Source organism: Delphinapterus leucas, chromosome 2 (genome assembly GCF_059928025.1).
Source record: "Delphinapterus leucas isolate spDelLeu-1000000601 "Yukka" chromosome 2, BTC_Dleu_Yukka2, whole genome shotgun sequence".
Taxonomy (NCBI): domain Eukaryota; kingdom Metazoa; phylum Chordata; class Mammalia; order Artiodactyla; family Monodontidae; genus Delphinapterus; species Delphinapterus leucas.
Window position 1 is genome coordinate 23,056,754 of NC_143130.1, and position 20,879 is coordinate 23,077,632.

Consider the following 20,879-nt stretch of genomic DNA (forward strand, 5'->3'; position numbering starts at 1 on the left):
GCGATTAGCAGATGTTATTTAGAGAAGGGTTAAATAATGACATATTCGGAACTCATTTGGAATTGTGATAATTAGTTTTTGCAAGAGCTCCAGCAGGCCAAAGGTAAGGGATTGCTTCTAGAAGTGGGTTGAAGAATCAGAAAGTTATTAATGAAAAGTCTTAGATCTTAATCACGAGCTTACATTTCAGTAAATTAAACACCCTCCACGCAAAGAAAAGATGTATACAGATCATTATATCATTATACTAATTTGCCATGTGCCTGCACAGAAAAATCCCAGTGCCCAATTTATTCTCAGCAACTAGAATTCCATAGTCATTTCTAAAAAGTTTTGAAAAGTTTGTTGTTGTTTCATTTTGTTTTTTGAAGTCATGCAATCCTTCTTATGACTTGGAGAATTTACTTTCCCAGATTTACCATAAACCGTATTTCTGAGGAGGCTTTCTGTATGGAAACAAAATGACATTAAAGCACCTGCATGTTGGAACCACATCACTTCGACAACTTATATAACCCCAAACAGGAAGAAACAGGCAAGGCCTCCTGTTTTCTCCCTGTGGTTTAGAGCCAGGAAAAAAGTGAAATGCTGTCTCTCCTCTTTGCGTCTTTGGTTATATATCTCCTGCAAAAACATGGCTGAGAGCACAGACTTCGAACATGGGTGTGTTTTGGAAGTTGCTAGTAAAAATGATTTTAAAACACGCAGATACTGCCAAGATCTGAGAAAATGCTTATTAAAGACTCATAAAATTGTGAAAATTGAGAAGAAAACAGCCAGTAAACTTTTTCTGTGTGCTTTAAGGAAGTCGGTTTAATCTCCTCTCCACGTGGGCTTGGCTGTGGTGAACTTAGGCAGGAAAAACAAGCTTGGCCACGATTTCACAATAGAGGGCTAAGGAGAGAGAAACAGCAGCTCAGTATAGGTCACCCAGGAAGGCAGAGCCATATCTATTCTTCACCGTAGTAATTCTAGATTTTCACAAGGGATTAAAAATTATGCAAACAAATCTCCCAGTGTCCATGCTTTTGATGATAAACTAAGCATAATGGTATCAAGTAAAATTTAAAATCACCATTGAGCCTGTTTCTGCCCAGATGTCTGGACCGCGAGGCAAATGACTGAGGGAATTTGGTCATTTTAACACCCAGTCTGGGACTGTTTCGACTATAGTAACTGTAGGCAGAATCAAAGTTGTGTGGTTGTATAGTTCCTGATGCTGTCAATGGATATCCTTCCAAGAACTTATGGTTTTGCAAAGATCAAAAGGAAAGAATTTTTTCCCCAATTTTATGACACGTGTAGAATGTTTAATTTTTTTATTTAAAAATTATTTTAAGCTAACTCAATTAATCAGCTAAATTCTGTGTGACTATCTCATTTCTGAGGACGTAAGGACTCTGGTCTTTGCTCAGTAGCACTGCTTTCAAACCTGCTTAAACCTAAGAACCGCCTAGGATGCTTGTTAAAAATATATATTCCTGAGCACTGCCCTTAGACCTATGGAATCAAAATCTCTAAAGAAAACTCCTAAGCATAGGCATTTTTTAAGGTTTCCCAGGTGATGCTTATGTTGGGCAAGTTTGGGAAACCCAGCTTAATTTCAATAGATTTCATATTGAAAAACAAAATGTCCAAGAAGAATAGAGAGAGGAATCTGTACCATAGCACCCCCAAAACACGGTGATCCCTTTCCTTAGAAACCTTCTGAGGTCTGGTGTATAGGTTTAGACAACCAGTAGTTGGCGTCCAATTTGAATATACTCAAACATACATACAGCAATATTTTTAAAAATTATCTCAAAAGCTTTAGGGAGGTAGATAGGATCAAAATTTTCAAACGTAGCAGTCAAAAAATTGTTCAATAATGTGAAATGAAAGAGAAAAATTATTCAACACTTAATGGTATCTAATTATCCAGGAGCTCCTTGGCATTTTCTTAGAATCCATCCCAATGCAGTGAATTTAATATGTCATAAAGATGTGAACCTAAGCAGAATATGTCTTTGTGCAGATATCCGGGTAGACATGCAAGAATACAACTTCTAAAGGTAAAAGCTGGTAACTTACTTTGAGTAAGATGGATTCGTGCAGTCACAAAAACATAGTGCTTTCTCTTCTTCTGTGCTGAAAATAATATTCATTTTGAAGCCACAAAATGTCAATAAATATAGTAACATGAAAGTTACGTTAGTTTTACCTTTTGATTGAGAAAACTGCACCCAACTTCCCCACACACCTCAATGGTTAATAACTCTGAGTTTTTATAGAGAATATGAAGTCATCCAGGCCGCCTATGTACTAGTTTAAAAAAAGAACAAGTGGGGTATAAAAAAGCGTTAGTTCAGTTGGGCCAGTTGATTCAAACTCTGTGTAATACAAGCTCCTCTAATGTAATAGAGGAGCTTTATTCCCATCCCCTGTCTCCACCAAGTACACCTAAAGTTGAAGTAGTGAGGTGGAGATAAACAAGCTTTTATCGCATCACGCAATTACTATTCTAAATATTTTTCCCAGCGTATTCTTCTGAATAAGTTGCTACTACCACTAATCATCATAAAACTCTGTTTTCTGCACCATAAAGATAATAATATTAAATAAATCAGTGACTTCATATCACCTTATTACGAAGAAAGAAATTGAGGCACAGTTGGCCGACTTGCACATGCCCACAGGTGCTGGAAAAGGTTGTATAGGATCAGTGAGGCTGGTGGATAGCCCGGAAAGACCCAGTAGCCATCAGGGAGAGAAAAGTAATGACTATAATTATTAGTTTTATCTGTATATCCAATTAAATAATTGTCATTTCCATAAAACTGCACAAGTGAAAAACCATAATGAATAATTTAATGCGAAAGTAACAAAATGAAATTTCCACCTCCAGAAATTTTAGTGACTTTGACTGCAGTGGCAATCAGTACCACAGATCTTTGCTTGCCCTTTCACTTAGCTTAAATGCCTCTAGGGGATCCTAATAGCTAGATGATATGTTTGCTTTGGAATCAGATACCTGGAACGGTTAGCAGATGACCTGAACACTCAGTGATAAATTCAACCTTGTCTGTTTGCCTATTCGTTAGCTCTGTGTTTGATTGAACATTCCCACTCAAAGATTGGCTTTAAAATTAAAAGCTAGAGTCTGGAAAATTGTCCGGATGGTGTGCATAGGTTGAAGTCAACGGTAGTATCTTAATTCTGTTTCCAAAAAGAGATAAAAAGAAGCTGTAGTTGCCTCTCTAGCTTTTTTCTTTCCCTCTAGACAGAAAGAATACTTGAAGACCTCCAGAGAGCCTCAGTGTGAAAATAAGGTTTAACCCTCCAGCTATGTCTGCCTCTGTCTCTTTTCCCCGGATTCGGCTGCAGGAGAGTGGGAAGCAGGTCAGCCAGGAGCCCAAGGAGCTTAGTCTTCATCTGCTCACGCTTCCCAATCCCCACCCCGACCAGGCCACTGGTGTGAGCCAGGCAATGTTGTAAAAGCCAGCGAGAATTTATAGGCAAGAGCGTAATTTCTCCTGGACTCCCAAGTAAAACAAACTGGGAATTGCTCCGACTGTAAATAGTGCTGTCTACGGAGACATCACATCACTAGGACGAGAGAAGTTTGACTCAGACGGGGGACCCAGCATCTCACACCGCTAGGAGAGAGGAGGGTTGAATCAGACTCAGCATCTCGTCCTCCTTTTGTGGAGAACAGAAAAGTCCAGTAAGTGGCAACCATGCAGCCCCCAGAAAAGGGAACTCCATCCTGAGTTCAAACCCACACAAAAAAGGTCTAAATGTGCCATCACTCAAGCATCAAACACCCATTGAGGACTGATCATTGTATGTAGGTGATTGCCAGGAGTATAAAAATCAGTATAAGGTACCATCCATCCTTCAAGGTGTTTAAAATCTCCATGAGCAGATGAGATTTCAAATGAGACTTAGAGAAAGACTCACCAAAAAAAGTGACACATGAAAGGTCTACAATTTAAGTGTAACTAAAATGATAAGTACATCCTGCAGGATTCTGAGAAAAGTGAGATCACAGGCTCCTGAGATGGCTGGGAAAGAAATAAATCATAGCTTGTGAGCATTTGAAGATCTGAAGGATTTTGGAGGTGGGACAATAATTATTTCTGATGTTAAGAATTTACCCAGCATCTTATTGCTCCTGACTCTCCTTAATTCATTTAAAATACTCTCTAACCAATGAAAAGCTTTCGAGATGAGGTCATCACCATAGAGGAAGTGGCAACAGAAACAAACATTAAAAGGTGTTTATTTTTCCTTTTGTTGGGTTTTTAATTTGTTTAGTTTGATTTACTCCTTTCCTGTAAAAATGTTTGGGGATGAATTTGCTGACTTCTATCTGAAGCATAAGGCGGGGGTGTTTAAGAAATCTCTGAGCACACTGAATAATTATGCTCTGTTTTTCTTTGTATACCATTCCCATATTACCGTAATGGTAGTTCTAACAAGTCAGTGCAGATTCGCAAAAACAAAGCTAATGAAGAAGTGAAGACTACATTCGACCTGTCATTTTTTTTTAAACTTCCTTTGTTATGTCTAGCCCCTTTAGCCCAAACTTTCTGCACAATTAGACGCTTGTTACTAACACTGATTTAATGTGTTCCGACAATTTACCCACCATACGTTTTTCACAGCTCGGTGCTGACAGGAATGTCTCTTTAATCCTGCAGCAGATAGAAACCTATGCTTTTGGAGCTGCCTACAATGCATGGGTTACCAAGGTCGTTTCTGCGGCCTTCACCAATGCAGGAGAGCAGACTTCCCATGATAAAAACAGCAGCAAGAGAAAAGGAGGGACAAAGCAGTGAAGGATGGAGAGAGAAAGAGGGTGAGGGAGAGGGCGGGAAGGAGGAAGGAAAGAAAAAGAGAGAAAGAGAGAGAGAGAAAAGAACAATAAGCACGTATTGTTTCAGAGCTCTGTCTTGGCTTGTCGCAGAGCTCTTTCCCTTCACTGAAATAATAGTGCAATAACGTTAGGACACCAGTTACTTCACAAGCTTCCCACCCACACAAACTTGCCACTCAAACGCCTTGCTCATTTTTCTTGTTACGTTGTGATGATCGGTCTCTGAGTTAAGTCTCAATTTGACTAACCTATTGCCATAGGCTACTAGTTGGTCAACCTCCATCCCACTGAACAAAAGCAATGAAATGGCCCTGACCACTCCGGTGGCTTTCACGGCTCTCCCAGGCTCCGCCAGACAAGCCAGCTGATTGGCTCTCTGAGACTGAGGGGCCCTCTGGGACCATGAACACTTTTTCTTTAGTCCTTTGATAATGAAAGTGCTGCTTGAGATATGTCCTCAATTTAGCATTCCATCTCTTAAGACATGTATTAAAATATATGTTATTTTTTTCCTTCTTCACATTTACATTTGGAAGCAGGACATTCCAGTAACTTGTAAAGAAATGAGGAACCAAAACTGTGACTGAAAATAAAAATAGTAATAACTGACATCAATATTTTGCTTACTATATGTCAAGCACAGTTCTGAGAATCTCGCCCAGATGGACTTGTCATAAATCCATAAGCTGGGTGCTATAATTACTCCCATTTTATAGAACAGTACATTAAGGCACAGAAAAGTTTATTGTTTTGTCCAAGGTCACACAGCAGGTAAGTGGCAAAGTCAGAATTGGGATCCAGGCAGCTTGATTCCAGCTCTACATTCTTAATTCCTATTGTTCCACTGAAAACAATACAGGAGCATTGCTTAATAAAGTCCCATTCAGTCAACACACTTGTAAAATCTGATCCAGGTAAAAACTGTAAATACAAAGAGTTATGGAAGAGGTGGCAGATTGAGTTGAGGAGTGATTTCCCAAAATCCATAATTAAAGTCTGCGAATCTAAATTCATGGATCGAATTTTGTACATCTGAAGCCACCTATGAATAACTATGCTATATATCCAAGAAGTACGGAGAGCCCCAGTTTCCTCATCCACGTCATGGAAATAGCTACCCTGCCTTGTAGGGCTGTTGTGAGGATTAAGATAATGGTGTAAAACTCCTGGCACAGAGGCCGATACAGGATAGATGATGGATAAGGGGAAGCTACTATTTATAACTGTTATTGGGTATTTTCCCTGCCTTCCTTACTATCAGATCTATCTTGCACTTAGATGTCTACTCTCACTTCAGAAAGGAAATCCAAGTTCCCACTCACCCATCGAAACGAACCATGATGCTATGACATGGTACCTTGAACAGAACTCCAGATGAGAAATAGCAAATGCATAAACTAATACTCCCTGGACGCAATCATCAGCTTTCAAAGGAAGCATTTATGGGTGATGGTGACAGTTGTTTTAGAAAGATCTGTTAGAGCAGATACAAAGGTGGAAACTCGGATAGGCACGCTCACTGAAAGAGGAAAGTTACAGCCATGTAGCTATAATTAGATAAGGCCCATCCAAATACATTTACGATTCAGTAACCTAAGTCCGTGTGTTTTGAGAATGTTGAGAGCACGTTTTACTGTGTATTCTTCCTCTCATCCTCTCTCCCCTCCCGCCCCCCGTCAGAGAAGGAATGTGGTTCCAAGATTTGCATAGACAGAAGCTGGGGGTAGGGCAACCACTCACTCTCCAGGTGTTTGTCCCATTGCTCTGGCCCTAGTTTCTCTGTGCTGCTCCTGAAACAAAGCTGGAGTTCTGCTCTCCATGATCACAGAGGCCACTGGCTTCCAGGAGCAATCCTAGAGGCTGGTATTTCTCATACCATGGTATGGAGAATGCAAATGGTAATGGGTTACACCTGACCTAATTCATACATCCTGATTTCTGACTACTACTACCATTTCTAACGTTGAGAGCAATGAGTTTCACTGAGTAGTTGTGACCAACATAGAATTAATAGGTAGGGCATACACATGTGTGTCTTTGTCTTTATTTGTGTATTTGTTTGTCTAAATTTGTATGTGTCTGTATATGCATGTGTCCAAATATATGTGTCCATCTGTAGGTATGTCAGTGTCTGTCAGAGGATGTGTCTATCTGAGGATATGTCTGTCTATACATATAGGTCTGTGTAGCTCTTCATAAGTTGTGTCTGTATGTGTCCATGTATGTGGCATAATGTGATTCTGTCCGTGTCTTTGTGTGTTGGCATGCCTGAACGGATCTGTGTGTCTGTACATGCATGCGTGTCTGTGGGGCATGCATAGGAGTTATAAGGAAATGAACATAAACGCATTCTAGAAGGCAATGTTTCCTTTTAAGGAACCAGCCCCTGATGCACATTTGAACCGTGTGTTGGGTGCAAATGTCACCTGAACAAGGTAGAAAAAGAGGGGAAAGAAGAGTAAATGAGCCACAAATGAAACAACCAAGGACCGGTTCTCTAATGCTCCTGTGACTATGCGTGATCTATGCTACTACCAACCACACTGAATCGACCACTTTTTTGCAAACTTTTGAAGTGATGGGCAAAAGAGAGCATATCACTGGGGCCATGGGAGTTCCCATTTAAGAAAGGCAATATACTCCAGCAGAACAGAAGAAAATTTTTCCATCTCCCTCCTATAACATATAATATATGACAGCCCATAAGCCCCAAAAAAGAACTATATGCATTAATTCACTAGGTGATTTCAGTAGATGTTTCACTGACCTTTTTGTCCCCAAAGCTGGTATGGTTTCCTTAATCAGGCTAACATTTTCTAATACAAACAATGATATTTGAGACCAGAAATACCAAACACGAGTCCTGCATACATCCTAAAACTGACCAAAGAAATATTCTACTGGAAACCCTGGCAAAATTTTAACACTATTAAATGAAAAGTAAACACATATGCACAATGCAAATGCAAAATATTGATTCGACAGAATGACACCTTGCAGAGTTGCTAACTTAAGTGTAATCTTCTTCAAGAGTAGCAACCATCCTACGTAATAAGGATCTTCCAAGCTATGAGTAAAAGCTCCTAAAGAAATGTGAATGGTGGTTAACTGCCAGTTACTCTGACAAATAAGCTTTAACCTGGCACAACAAGCCTGATGACACATAGGACACCGCTGACCATCTCAGAGGAGGAAGACGACCCTGAATACTGCCTTTCGTTTTGGGAATGTGATCAAAGAAATAAGGTGACACCTCGAGAGACCTCTGATCAACCTTTGGGAAAGACTGGAAGAGCTTAATTAGCTGATGATTGACTTTGGGTTGGAAAGAACTTCTTAAAAAACATTTGAATTTACTAGCTTGATGAAAACTTTTACAGGCTGATTTTGGTCCCTCGTGAAACTGATACTCAGGGTGGTTTCTCCAGTTTTTTTTTTTTCTTCCAAAGTGTTCCCTAATCATTATCCTCAGGGTAATTCTGCCAAAGAGCAGAGTCCTAAACAGCCCAAATCCCCATCCCAGCCCTACACCCTCACTGAGAATTATCGTAGGATGATATGAAGAGGGGATGAGGGAAAAGAAAGCAGTGATATGAAAAAGCACCCTGGAAAGATCTGTAAGCCAGCATGACCGTGTGTGTGTGTGTGTGTGTGTGTGTGTGTGTGTAGTTACACGTAGTTACACTGGACTTAGGTATCCGGGCCCTGCGCTGATAGCAGAAGACCCAAATCCTAATATTTTCCCTTCGCTGATTTCCTGATTGGGCTCAGACCAGTCACTTCAAGTGTCCCCATCGTCTCAAGGGCTCTTCTTGGCCAAGCTGCGTTGACTTGAATCCTTTCTCAATCACTTAATAGCTGTGTAACTTTGGGCAAGTTACTTAACCTTCTTACCTTTGTATTCTTATCTGGAAAAGGAGGATAATCATAGTTTCAGGTTCATAGGACTGTGGTGAAAGATAAGAATGTAAAATACTGTTTGGACCATAGGAAGTCCTCCATAAATATTAACCACTGTTATTAGCTCTGATTCACTGTTTCCTCGTGTAGAACAGGAGAGGGTCAGAGGAGGTGACCTAATGAATTCTTTCAGTACATCCTCAGGAAAACCATCATTTAGGGTGCAGCTAATAACCCAGCCTCCCCAAATCTCTGTAGCCACAAAGAGCCCCCGTCAGAACTTACTTTCATCCACCCTGCTGCTGGTCAGTCACTTGGGCCTTATTGATTCCTATTTTACATGCAGTTCTAACAACCATGTTTATCTGATTTCTCAGAGTACAGCAAGTTGGAAGCCCAAATTAGGAAGGAGAAAGAACATTGGCAGAAAAACACCTTGTACGCAAGGGTGATTGCAAACAGTCTGGTATCAAGAGTAAACCATTATATGGGGCTTCCCTGGTGGCGCAGTGGTTGGGAGTCCGCCAGCTGATGCAGGGGCCGCGGGTTCGTGCCCCGGTCCGGGAAGATCCCACATGCTGCGGAGCGGCTGGGCTCGTGAGCCATGGCCGCTAAGCCTGCGTGTCCGGAGCCTGTGCTCCGCAACGGGAGAGGCCACAGCAGTGAGAGGCCCGTGTACCACAAAAAAAAAAAAAAAAAGAGTAAACCATTATGATCACAGAATGAAGTACACTAATGCCACCAAGATTTCAAGTCATTTAAAATGTTTGGATCACATTTAGTGAACTGGTCAAGGTAGCCACCAATTTTAGAACTATTTCTAGCCAAATTATTAGCATTTTCCAGGCTTGGGGATGAGCAGTTTTCTGATCATTTTCCTTCTGGGCAGAAGGTCACTGGTTATCGTTGAAGCCTTGCCCCAGCTTTTCTGGCCCTCTTGCATCTCTCCTGGTCTGGCAGCTCCAGAACCACGGTGGAGGTGGTATGGCTGTCCAGAACTGTTTTTATCTCCCAACGGGGAGTTGGACAAAGGGTGAGAGCGTTTGGGGCCAGGTGATCAGCACAAGCTTTCCTGTGAAGCCTGACTTGAAACTCCAGTCACACGTGCTTTCCTACATTTTCATCTGCAGTAGTGATTTCTTCCCTTGGCTCTCACATCCTCTGGCTCTTTTTCCAACCAAGAAAGTAATGGGTTCAGAAATTAGGACTCAAGCAGACCTCAATGAGGTTTCAATCCTGCCTCTGCCAGCTATGCAACTTTGGGCAAAACATTTTCACTTCTCTGCACATCTTCATCAAATCTATAAAATGTGAAGAATAATAAGAACCCCAGGGATGTTGAAGAGAATAAGTGAGGTCCTAGAGGCAGAGCACAGGACCTGGTACAGCTTGAGATGCATCAGCCATTCCTGATGCCCGTTTCAACTGCATCTAGGACTTTAATGGCTCTTACTCAACCATAATTTATCACATCCCATTGGAGCATAATAGGTGAAGTATAGGTTTGGAGCCAGAGAGACCTGGATTGGAATCCCCTTCCCTCATCTGCCATCTGTGTGACCGTGGGTGGATTATGAAGGCTTTCCAAGGCTCGGCTCCCCTGACCTGTATATTGGGGATGCCACCACTTACCCACAAGATTTTTTGATGAGATTCAGATAACATATTTAATTATATTATCTTACTTCATAATGGCCCCAAAGCCCAAGAGTAGCAATATTGGCAATTTGGATATGCCGAAGAGAAGCTGGAAAGTGTTTCCTTTAAGTGAAAAGATGAAAGCTCTCAATAAGGAAAGAAAAATATACACTGAGGTCAACCATAAGAATGAATCTTCTATCTGTGAAATTGTGAAAAGGGAAAGAGAAATTTCTGTTAGTTTTGCCATGCCATCCCAAACTGCAAAAGTTATGACCACAGGGCATGATGCGCTTAGTAAATAGGAAAAAGGCATTACATTTGTACACTAAGATATTTTGAGAGAGAGGGAACACATTTACATAATTTTATTACAGTGTATTGTTATACTCGCTCTATTTTATTATGTTACTGTTGTTCATGTCTTACTTTGCCTAATTTATAAATTTAACTTTATCACAGGTATATATGTAAGAAAGAAACATAGTATATAAAGGATTTGGTACTACCCACAGTCTCAGGCATCCACTGAGTCTTGGAACTTACCCCTACCGTGGAGAAGGGGGGGCCCCTGCACATGAAAATATGCTTAGAACTTATCCCCACAGCCAATAAAGATTCATCATAGTATCAACATATCAAGAAATAAATGTCTTTCTTCAGAATTACTACTTGCCAGCTACAGTCGAAAGACTGTTTATATAACTCAAGTCAAAAATCTTTTATTACCCTGTATTATGTGACCCAGATCTGTTAGAAGAAAAAAAAATAGAGTAGTGTTTTAAAGGAACAATTCCTCAAATTGGCTATTCTCAGATTTTAATTTCACTTCATGCTGGAGTTGAAAGAAATCCTTCCTTCTTTAGAGTCTGCATGTGTTCTGGAAGTGGAAATTACCTCTTCCATGGAGTCAAAAGGATCGGACATTTATACATATGGCTGCCTCTTTGACTCCATTTACTTGCAAAAGAGCACCTGACTCAGTTTCATCGAGTGATAGGGAAACCTTTGTCTCGCTGGGAAGTGTTTTCCTTTCAAAGAAGCCATGACAGCTCCCGTGGACCCACGAACTGTGTTTCCTGATGCACATCTCAGGACCCAGGACAGATAATGCATTTTCCTTTTCACTGCTCAGAACTCATTCATCAGGATTAGATGTTTTTGGCACATCTTGAACATTACATAATCATGTGTCAGTACAGAAGCTTTTAGCTTCTCGTCACCATTCACGTTAAGCCATCCTCAGTGTTGTAATATCATTGATATCACTAAGAAATAACGCAAAGTTGTCTACTGGCTATATAATTTGCCAGATGTTAATAGAGACTGGAGTGATCAGTAAACATATACAGCATTTTTTGTCATCTTTTCCTGATAGTGGTTTCGATAAGATTTTAAATAACTTCAGGTTTAGATTCCTTAAATACTGGTGTTTGTTTATGGGTTTGTTTCTTAGTTTGTTTTAAACAAGGGTCTTAAGCTGCTGGGTGCGCTAAGCTTCTGTAACTAGATGCCAAAGGCTTCCTAAGCTTTGTGACTTTATGGTCAGCTTTTGACATTTGCTTTCCCTTGATGGAAAAGTTGCCAATTTCAATGTATTGCTCCTTGATCCCAGTGAGTGTAATGAGAGCTAACCTCAAGGAAATTCTCAGGGAAGTCCCAAGAAAAGTCTGAAGTCTGTGACTCCATTAGCAGATAAAATAGTTTCCAAACATCTTCGGTAAATTGCTTTTCGAAAACCTTAGTGATAATAGAAACTAGCACACCCATTCAATATTAAACTTTCATTGGTACTTAAAGGAAGTTGATCTCACCCAGAACCTGAAGGTTTTCCCAAACTGTGTTTAGGAAAGTGAACCAAAGTGACCAATTTGACCAAATTAATCAATTAATGCAGTGGCATTTCAGAAGTCTTTCACTGAATTGAACGGCTAATTTTTAAACTAGGCTGATAAAATAATTCAGGGAAAAAAATACTTTACTGACTCTCTTAGATGGATATTTCAAAAGCCACTACCATCTGGCCCACTTGACCTCTACAAGGTTGTCAACATGGCATTGTTGTATAAACCATCTATTCCCGCCAACCTGGTCCACTGACTGCCAAGAATGTCTTCCCCTTCCCCACCCTTTGCCTTTGTCTCCACTGTGTCCTGGCCCGAGGTGCTATCCCTTTTCTCTCTGCTCACCTCCTAAGCTAAATTTAAGTCATGCTTCCTCCATGGCGTTTTTACAAGTGGCTTCTTCTCCAAAGCCCCCTAGAGTCCTGATCATTCATTCCACACGTTTTAAAATCTCTTGGATTATTGCAATTACTGTGTATCTCTATTACTACTTAATTGACCTGGCATTTCTATTTTATATGTCTCAAGTAGATTTCCAGTTCCCAGGGATGTCCTCTGTGTCTTTATGTCTGTCCAGTGCCTTACGTGTTGCCTTGCATGTGATCGATGTTGATTGTACTAGGTAATCTGGATAGTTTCACTGATCTACTGAAATCATTTAATCTGAATACACAGATAGAGGCAGGGACTGTTAGGGAGTAGTTGTAAAGATTATAATCAGGGACTTCCCTGGTGGTGCAGTGGTTAAGAGTCCTGCCAATGCAGGGGACACGGGTTCGAGCCCTGGTCCGGGAAGATCCCACATGCCGCGGAGCAACTAAGCCCGTGTGCCACAACTACTGAAGCCGGCGTACCTAGAGGCCGTGCTCCACAGCAAGAGAAGCCACCGCAGTGAGAAGCCCACGCACCACAACGAAGAGTAGCCCCAGCTCACCGCAGCTAGAGAAAGCCCGCGTGCAACAATGAAGACCCAACACAGCCAAAAATTAATTAACTAATTAATTAATTTTTTAAAAAGATTATAATCATATTTGTGGCCCAGTCACCTGAAATTGATCTCTAAATCTGCCACGTACTTGTCTAAGACAAGTCACTTCACCTACCTTAGCTTCAGTTGTCTCATGTGTAAAACTGAAAGAATAATAACAACTCTTACCTATTTCACTAGATTGACTGTGAGAGTCAAATGATGTAACATCTTTCAAGGTGTTTGTACAAAGGTAATTACCTTATGAATATGAATGTCCATTGTTAGGCAAAGGAAACATGACCTTTGGAAATCCCATATCAGATCTAGTGAAGAAGTCCTAAAATGATCAAAACTGCTGTTCTTTTAAGGTAGATTGTGATCCATGTTAAACAGTGCTGTAGATCAGATGGTTTTTCTCACTTTACAGATGAAAGTTGGAAGTTACCTAGAAGCTAACGATTGAAGTGAAATTAATGACAGCACCAAAATGAAATGCCTTCATTGTTCTAGTCGGTAGGTTTGGGCCTGATGTTCCCTACTACTTCCTTTTAAATTTTTCCTTAAGCGCCACTAACACTCTGATTCTTAGGGATTCACATAAAACAACACACTGAAAATATTAAGCTCTCTCCTCCATAGCTCCTGCATGAGCATAAGTAACATCTCTGAATCCATAATTTGGTTCCATATCTCTTCCAAGTTTTCCCATATCCTTCCCATAGTCCGCAAAGCCATGCGCCTTTTTTTCATAACTTGAGATCTTTACCGTCTTCATTGCTAAGTTTTTTTTTTGAGACAGTTCCATTCGGATGGCTCCTAAGAATCTCAGATTTCAGAAAACCAAAACTAAACTTGTCATCTCTTCCTTTCTCACGCCTCCCATCCTGAAACCTACAACTCTTCCCATGTTGTCTGTCTCAGGATGTGTGTGACCATCCACATGGTGGCCAAAACCCAAAACCTGGAAGTCACCCTTGGCCTCACTCTTCCACAAGATGAACTAATTCCTGCTAATTCTGTCTCCTTTCCATCTCACTGAATCATGCACCTCCGTACCCAAGACCTTGAGTTAGCCCATCCATTGCTTAGATGACTGCCACAGTCTTTTAACTACGCTGCCCAAATTCAGTTCTGCGTCGCTCCAATTCATGGCCCATTCTGTAACCAGAGTAATTTCTTTAAGACGCAAAGTTAATGCTATCCCTCCCTGGTTTACAATCTTTCGCCGACTCCCCGTTTCCATCTGCAAGGAAGACGTAAGATGAACCACACAGACAAACTCCTTCCCACGGCAGCCAGGGCCTCCCTCACCTAGGTCACCCCCTCTGCTGCCTTCAAGCCTCAACTTAGAATAAGGTCTCCTGAGAGAATTCCCTGTTTACTCTCTTCTGAAAAGTGGTTAGCACCCTACACTTAGCCCGACTGAACCTTCTCCCACTCTCTTGTAATTGCCTTCTGCTTGCCTGTACACTCCTGTAGCTTGAAATCTCCTTCAGGAAAGGACCAATTTTTTATCATGGTGTCTCAGTTACCCCTGCTTCCAAGTACCATCTATGGTGCCTGGTATATAATATGCACTCAATAAATTAAAAAAAAAAAACAAACTAACTTTCCCTTCCTCTGTGCATACTTTTCTTCACCCTGAAGTATTTGCCCCTTCTGCTATGTTGCATATTATGAATCATGTTTATTTCAGGAAATCTTCCTAAGGGAATCTACTCTGGGCAGTCCTTACTCTGCATCCCTTCTCAACGTAGTTGTTAAATGCATGTGCAATAGTTTCACTTTTGGGAACGTTGTAGATAAATATTGTGAAGTTGAGGCATGTGTATATACTGTCTCCCAACTTCAGCTTTGAACTCCTTGGGTAAGCACTGCTCTTCTTAAATCTTCAGCTGCCCCTGACCCTTGTGCATTCACTAGCAGTCAAATGATGCTCAAAAAGTCTACGTAGGATGTATCATCATCTCTCCAGTGTTCACGTCCTAACCTCCTGTGAATTATGGTTCATTATGCATCTTTCTCCCTTCACTCTCATGTAACAGGGACAGACTGTCATTATATTTCCATCTAGCAAGGAGCTGGAATGTTTACTGACAGGAAGCAAAGTGGAATATGCCCTGCCAAGAACCAATCAGGACTTTATGACCAAAGATGTTCTGGCTCCCTAATCTGGGGCTCCTTCTTTTAAGTGGGACGAGTCATTTCCAACACTTTAGTTTTTTCATCTCTTAGGAGAAGGACTTGAAAGATTCCTACTAGCTCCATACAAGGCTATATTACAAAAGTAATTATCAACAAAACAGATGACTAATCTGACAGTCAGTCATGGGCGTCAAAATGGATTGCAGCAGAATAGGCAAAAATCTCTTTAATATGTTTGAAACAAGTTTTGAAAGAAAGAGGATAAAAAGGATAGAGCTAGAGCATCAGATATTTCAGTTTTAGATTCATACAGCCTGTGGCCCTTAGCATGAATTTTCTTAGGTAATGTCATTCCAATGCTTCCTACATAGAAGAAATTTGAATGGCACTCACCAAACTAGCACAGTCTTCCAAGAAAGAGGAAGGACCTTAGAATCAAATAGAAAACAAATATTCAAGAAATCATGAAAACTTTTGAAGAAAATATATGACATTGTCCTATTTGGATTAAAATACATATTCAATTAATTTGTTTAAACTATTCTACACAAAATCTCTGGTCACTGAGGTAACATATGTATGAGAAAAGAGGTAGTAAGAAGATAAGGAAGTTGATCTGAAAAATCTATAATGTTAACTCCATTTTCTTTTGATTTCATACAGATAGTCACTTCCTTCGCCACAACATCAGATGGTGTGGTTTGTGTTCCAAATGTTCTTTTGTTCAAACAGAGCTATCTACGTTAACATCAGAATTGTCATTGCCACAAAGAGATTGTTTATCTTACTTTAGTAATAATATTTGAGTATAATGCGGCTAATAAAAATGTGTGGGGATACCTATAAATATAAATATAATTTAGGGAAAGAACTTTTCAGGATATATTTCTTTAATTACAAGCTGAAGTATTTACAAATTTTAAAAATTACTAGAACCTTACCAATCCTAAATCACTTTGATCGCCCTTGTTTTCATACATTTGTAAGTAACAACGGTCCTGTTATCTTCATTTTTAATCTACATAGTATTCATTTATTCTGTAATATTGTAGTTAACTTACAAATTTCCTAATTTGAAGGTTTTTTGGATAGGGTCGTATATATAGTGCTGCTATGAATATCTCTACTCAAATTTCTCTTTTGTGTACATGCCTGACAATCAGACGACTGGCTCTAGGTCTAGAAAAACGTATATCTCTTATTACATCATTTCAGGTTTGTGGCCAGCGAGATTAATGCAATTTATAAATGCCATCAATGGCCGTCATAAAATCATGTACATTTCCCTGTAGTCCAGGCTTCACTGATTTTTTAAAATTATATTCCTTTGTTTGCCTGGGTTAATTGGCATATGACAATATCTAAAATTTGGATAATATTCACGTATTTTTCTATTGATGAGACTGTATATCATTCACCATGATCCTTTACTGCTTCATCCATGCAATGGAGATCTACAGACCATAGCTCTGTGCCAGGTGCTGTGTCAAGACTGAAGCTCATGAAGGTGAACAGAATGCCGTCTGTGCTCTCAGCACAGATCGTAACGAAGGACACAAATATAAACATAAATCCACAGCAAAAAAATATGTTATATCCATACAATGGAATACTATCTAGCAATAAAAAGAAATGTACTATTGACACAGTTCAAAAGCTTGATGCGAGGTGAACGAAGGCAGAATCAAAAAGCTGTATACTGTATGATTCCATTTATGTGATATTCTGGAAAAGGCAAAACTATATTAACCAAAACACATCAGTGGTCACCAGGGAGTGGAGAAGAAGAGATTATCTAGAAGGTGCTAGGCAATAGAATTCTTCTGTATCTTGACTATGGGGATGATTGCATGACTCCATATATTTTCAACGCGAAAGGAGCTATACACCTAAGAAGGATGACTTTTACCAAACATAAATGACAGTTTCAATGGTGAAAAGTAAAGCAATTTAATTTGATAAGAGTGAAGGTTCTCAGGTCAGGCTGCTGGAATTTGTATTTCTTCCACCTTCCTTCCTTATTACATCACGCTAGGCAATTATTTAAACTCTCTGTGCTGCAACTTTCTGATCTTTAAAATGGGTGTGTTTTAGCGCCTACTTCCTGTGGTTGTTAGGAAAGATAATGCAAAGTCTCTGGAATATCATAAGAGCTCAATAGATTTTGTGGTTTTTGTCCTATTTGAGTGCTGCAATACACATCGTGCCATGGAAAATGGGAAAATGGGGGGAAAAAAGCCAATTCATGAAACAAGGGATACAAATGCTCACTAGTCATAGAAAGATAACTTTGGCTTAACTACTAGTCAGAGAAATAAATATTAAATATAAACATCATTTTTGTTTACAAAATAAGCAAAATTTTTCTTTTTATATCTTTATTTTTTTAAGTGAGACCCAGAGTCAAGGCAGATCTCTTGAAGCAAGTACTGTTATGTTACTAGTAGACAAGGAAATGTCATTATAGAAAGCAACTTTATAGAAAGCAATTTGACATACGTAGCAAGGGTAGGAAAGTATTAAAACCCTTCAAGCCAATCATTTTACTTTAAAAATTATTTCCTAAAAAAGTATCAGTAAAGCAAAGAAGGATTCATGTACAAGGTCAATTATTGTGATATATTTACAAAAGGAAAAAAATAGCGACTTCCCATTAGAGAAAAGGTTAAATAAAGTTTGATATATGTATACTGTTATATAACCACAGAAAGTATGATTGGGGAAATTACTACATGGGCATAGAAACAAATACAGCCAAAACACAAATATTTTGGAAGGGTCAGAATCTGGCTCTTGAAGAAAAATAAAAGTTTCTCAGGTGGGAAAAATGGGGAATTACATTCCAAGGAGAAGGAATATAATGTGTGGAGAGGCTAAAAGCTTAAGAACACTTATCGTGGCCTGGAAAAGCCAAATACCTCAGAATGATTAGAGCATAGAGTTTGAAGGAAGAAGCGATAAGATACAAAACAAAAAACCAGCCACTACCAGTCTTTACAAGATCTATATAAGAATGTCTACATGTGTATAACTGAGTCACTTTGCTGTACAGCAGAGATTGGCACCACGTTGTAAATCTATACTTCAATTAAAAAAATAAAATGAAGATCTATACGTCATGCTAATAAGCCCAGGCTCTATTTTGCAACTGCAAACCATTAGAGGTTTTTTAAGAGAAGCCTTAACACAACTGTTTTACTTTAGAAAACCAACTCTGGTTAGTAGGACCATCTCACTTTTCTCTTTTGGATATTTACCAAATGGAATAAGATATTTTAAAATTAGCTTATTTAAAAATTAATAGCAGGGGATGTCTCCCAAGTTCAGTACACTATATAGGTTATTATAAGTACAGCAAGATTCACAGTGATTTAAAACCTCTCACTGTGGACTCCCAAGTGCTCGTTGAATCCATTATTTTCATAGGAAGACAAGTCCTTATTGCCATCATTGTTTTTTGTTGTTTGGGTTGGACTGTTTTCTAACAAAGGCCACTTCCCTCTACTTGGATCTGTTTTTCTACCTTCTGATCTGCTTTTCCCCTCTTTTGGAATGCAGTTTAGTTCCTGGGTATTTTTAAATCCTTTTATTATTATTATTTTTTTAACTCTTAATAGGGTAATCAGCGAAAGCTTGTGCCATTTGGAGTCCTAAACCAACATTCCAGTTATGATGAGCCATTCCCCTTGGCTTTTCAATCTGTGAATCATCATTTTGCAAGATGGCAGCCGCTGCTTCTAAATAGTAATCAAGGTTCAGAGTGGTTACGCCCTGAACAAAATATCGTCTCCTTGGCCCAATTTTTGTCAGGAGGCGTTGCTGAAGCTCATTAAGACACTTGAGTCAAAGATCCAGCTGAATCATTCTGAACCTCCACCCAGTTCAACTTTTCCCTCTGGTAACAGTTAATTATATTTTTCTCTTTTCCCACTCCCGCCTCCACCAACATCCAATCACGTGTTCTACATGGCCACACACACTCACTCTGATTTTACAAGCTCATCTAAGGTTCGCTTGGTTGGCACTCAGAGGAGAGAGATAAGAAATAAAATATCTATAGCTTTTCTACTGAGTACCTGGAAGTAGAAAAAAAAAAAAAAGAAACCTAAAACTAAAAAAGTAGTCCCAAAAGTCATGTAGCTTAATCTTAAACAGCATTCGCTCTTCGATTTCATATTTTACTTCTTAATAAAAAGAATGTAAGGCAAATACTTTACATGACAATATTCAAGGGATAGTGTGCGACCTTATTAATTATTCAAGTAATTAACATAGCTTGCATTATGAGACCCAGTCTAAGTGTAGAATCAATGAATCTTAGAACGGCAAGGGTATGCACAGGAAGTGCCTGGGCTCTGCAGTTCATCAGACTGGGTTTGAAAGCCAACTCTCTCACCAGCTGTGTGGCTTTAAATAAGTTACTCAACCTTGCAGAACCATGGTTTCATCTATTGGACTAAAACCTATCTCAGAGGGCTGCTGTCTGGATTCACTGTGATAATGTACTCCATGCTAAGCAGAATGACACTTCTTGGGAGGTAATAAGGCAGCATTAACAAACAGCCTGATAACACTTACCATTCTAGGCATTCCCTCTAAATCTGCTCACTTAATCCTCTCAACAACCTCAAAGTGACATACTACCATTATGCCTATTTTACAGTCAGGGAAACTGAGGCACAGAAAGGTGAATTTCTTTATTCAGCATCATAACAATAAGAAGTGGTTATAAATTGGATTTGAACCCAGAATCCATGCATTTAACCATCAGGACTCTGATACAATTCCCTTATCTCCTTAAAGGTTAAGAAGAGGGTTAACTGACAAAAATACAGAGCCAGCTTGAAGGTTAGTAATTGAGTCGCAAGCTAGGACCTGTAAACCTGTCTCCCAATTGCATTCTGGTGTAATTTCCCTAAGAAACAAAACACAGAATAAACCACTGGACAAATACAGATTGTGGGTTTTGAGAAAGAAACTAGAATGTTTCACTACTGCTTTGTGATAATGTCCAGTTAAGTGACTAATTAGTTAGTAATGCCCTGTTTTGAAATAGTCATGTCAGGGCCTTACCTGCTTAAGGGTCAGATTCATAAATGCTCTAGAAAGGTCCTGGCCTGGGAACTCTTAGGAAGAAATCAGCTTTGCTGCTAACACTTTGGTCTACATTCTCTTCACCGTATGCCACATCCCCTTCTTTCTTCCTGGTGTCCTCTCCTCCTAGACCCCAGTCCCCTCATGCACACTCTCTGTTGATGAAGTAATGAATTCCTAAAAGAAGAATGACAGTCAATAAAGTTGGTATGGCCCAGCTGGTGATGGAGACCCTAAAAGTCACCTCTTAGAAACAGCTTCCCACCCCTCTCCCATAAGCCAGCCCACTTCCTTCGGTATAATTTGCAGACCCAAGCAAAGCCTTCTAAGCCTCCTAGCCTTTTGGGGTCATGAACAGACTTACCGAGCCATGCTTCAGTCTCCAAATCCACAGGGATTTTCCCACACCCACCCAAACCATGGAGCTCAA

The 20,879-nt window shown here is 39.7% G+C and overlaps 1 long non-coding RNA gene across 3 annotated transcripts in view; it reads left to right on the top strand.

Moving 5' to 3' along the window:
- LOC149749964 (uncharacterized) overlaps window positions 1-20,879 on the top strand; it is a 35,694-nt gene that overhangs the window by 3,994 nt on the left and 10,821 nt on the right. Inside the window, exon 3 of one of the 3 annotated variants that reach the window (XR_016391928.1) lies at window positions 13,638-20,203. The exons of 1 other annotated variant lie outside the window; for it this stretch is intronic. This is a non-coding gene — a long non-coding RNA (uncharacterized LOC149749964). The remainder of the gene's footprint in view (window positions 1-13,637; window positions 20,204-20,879) is intronic. One more of the 3 variants, XR_016391929.1, reaches the window with a different exon arrangement.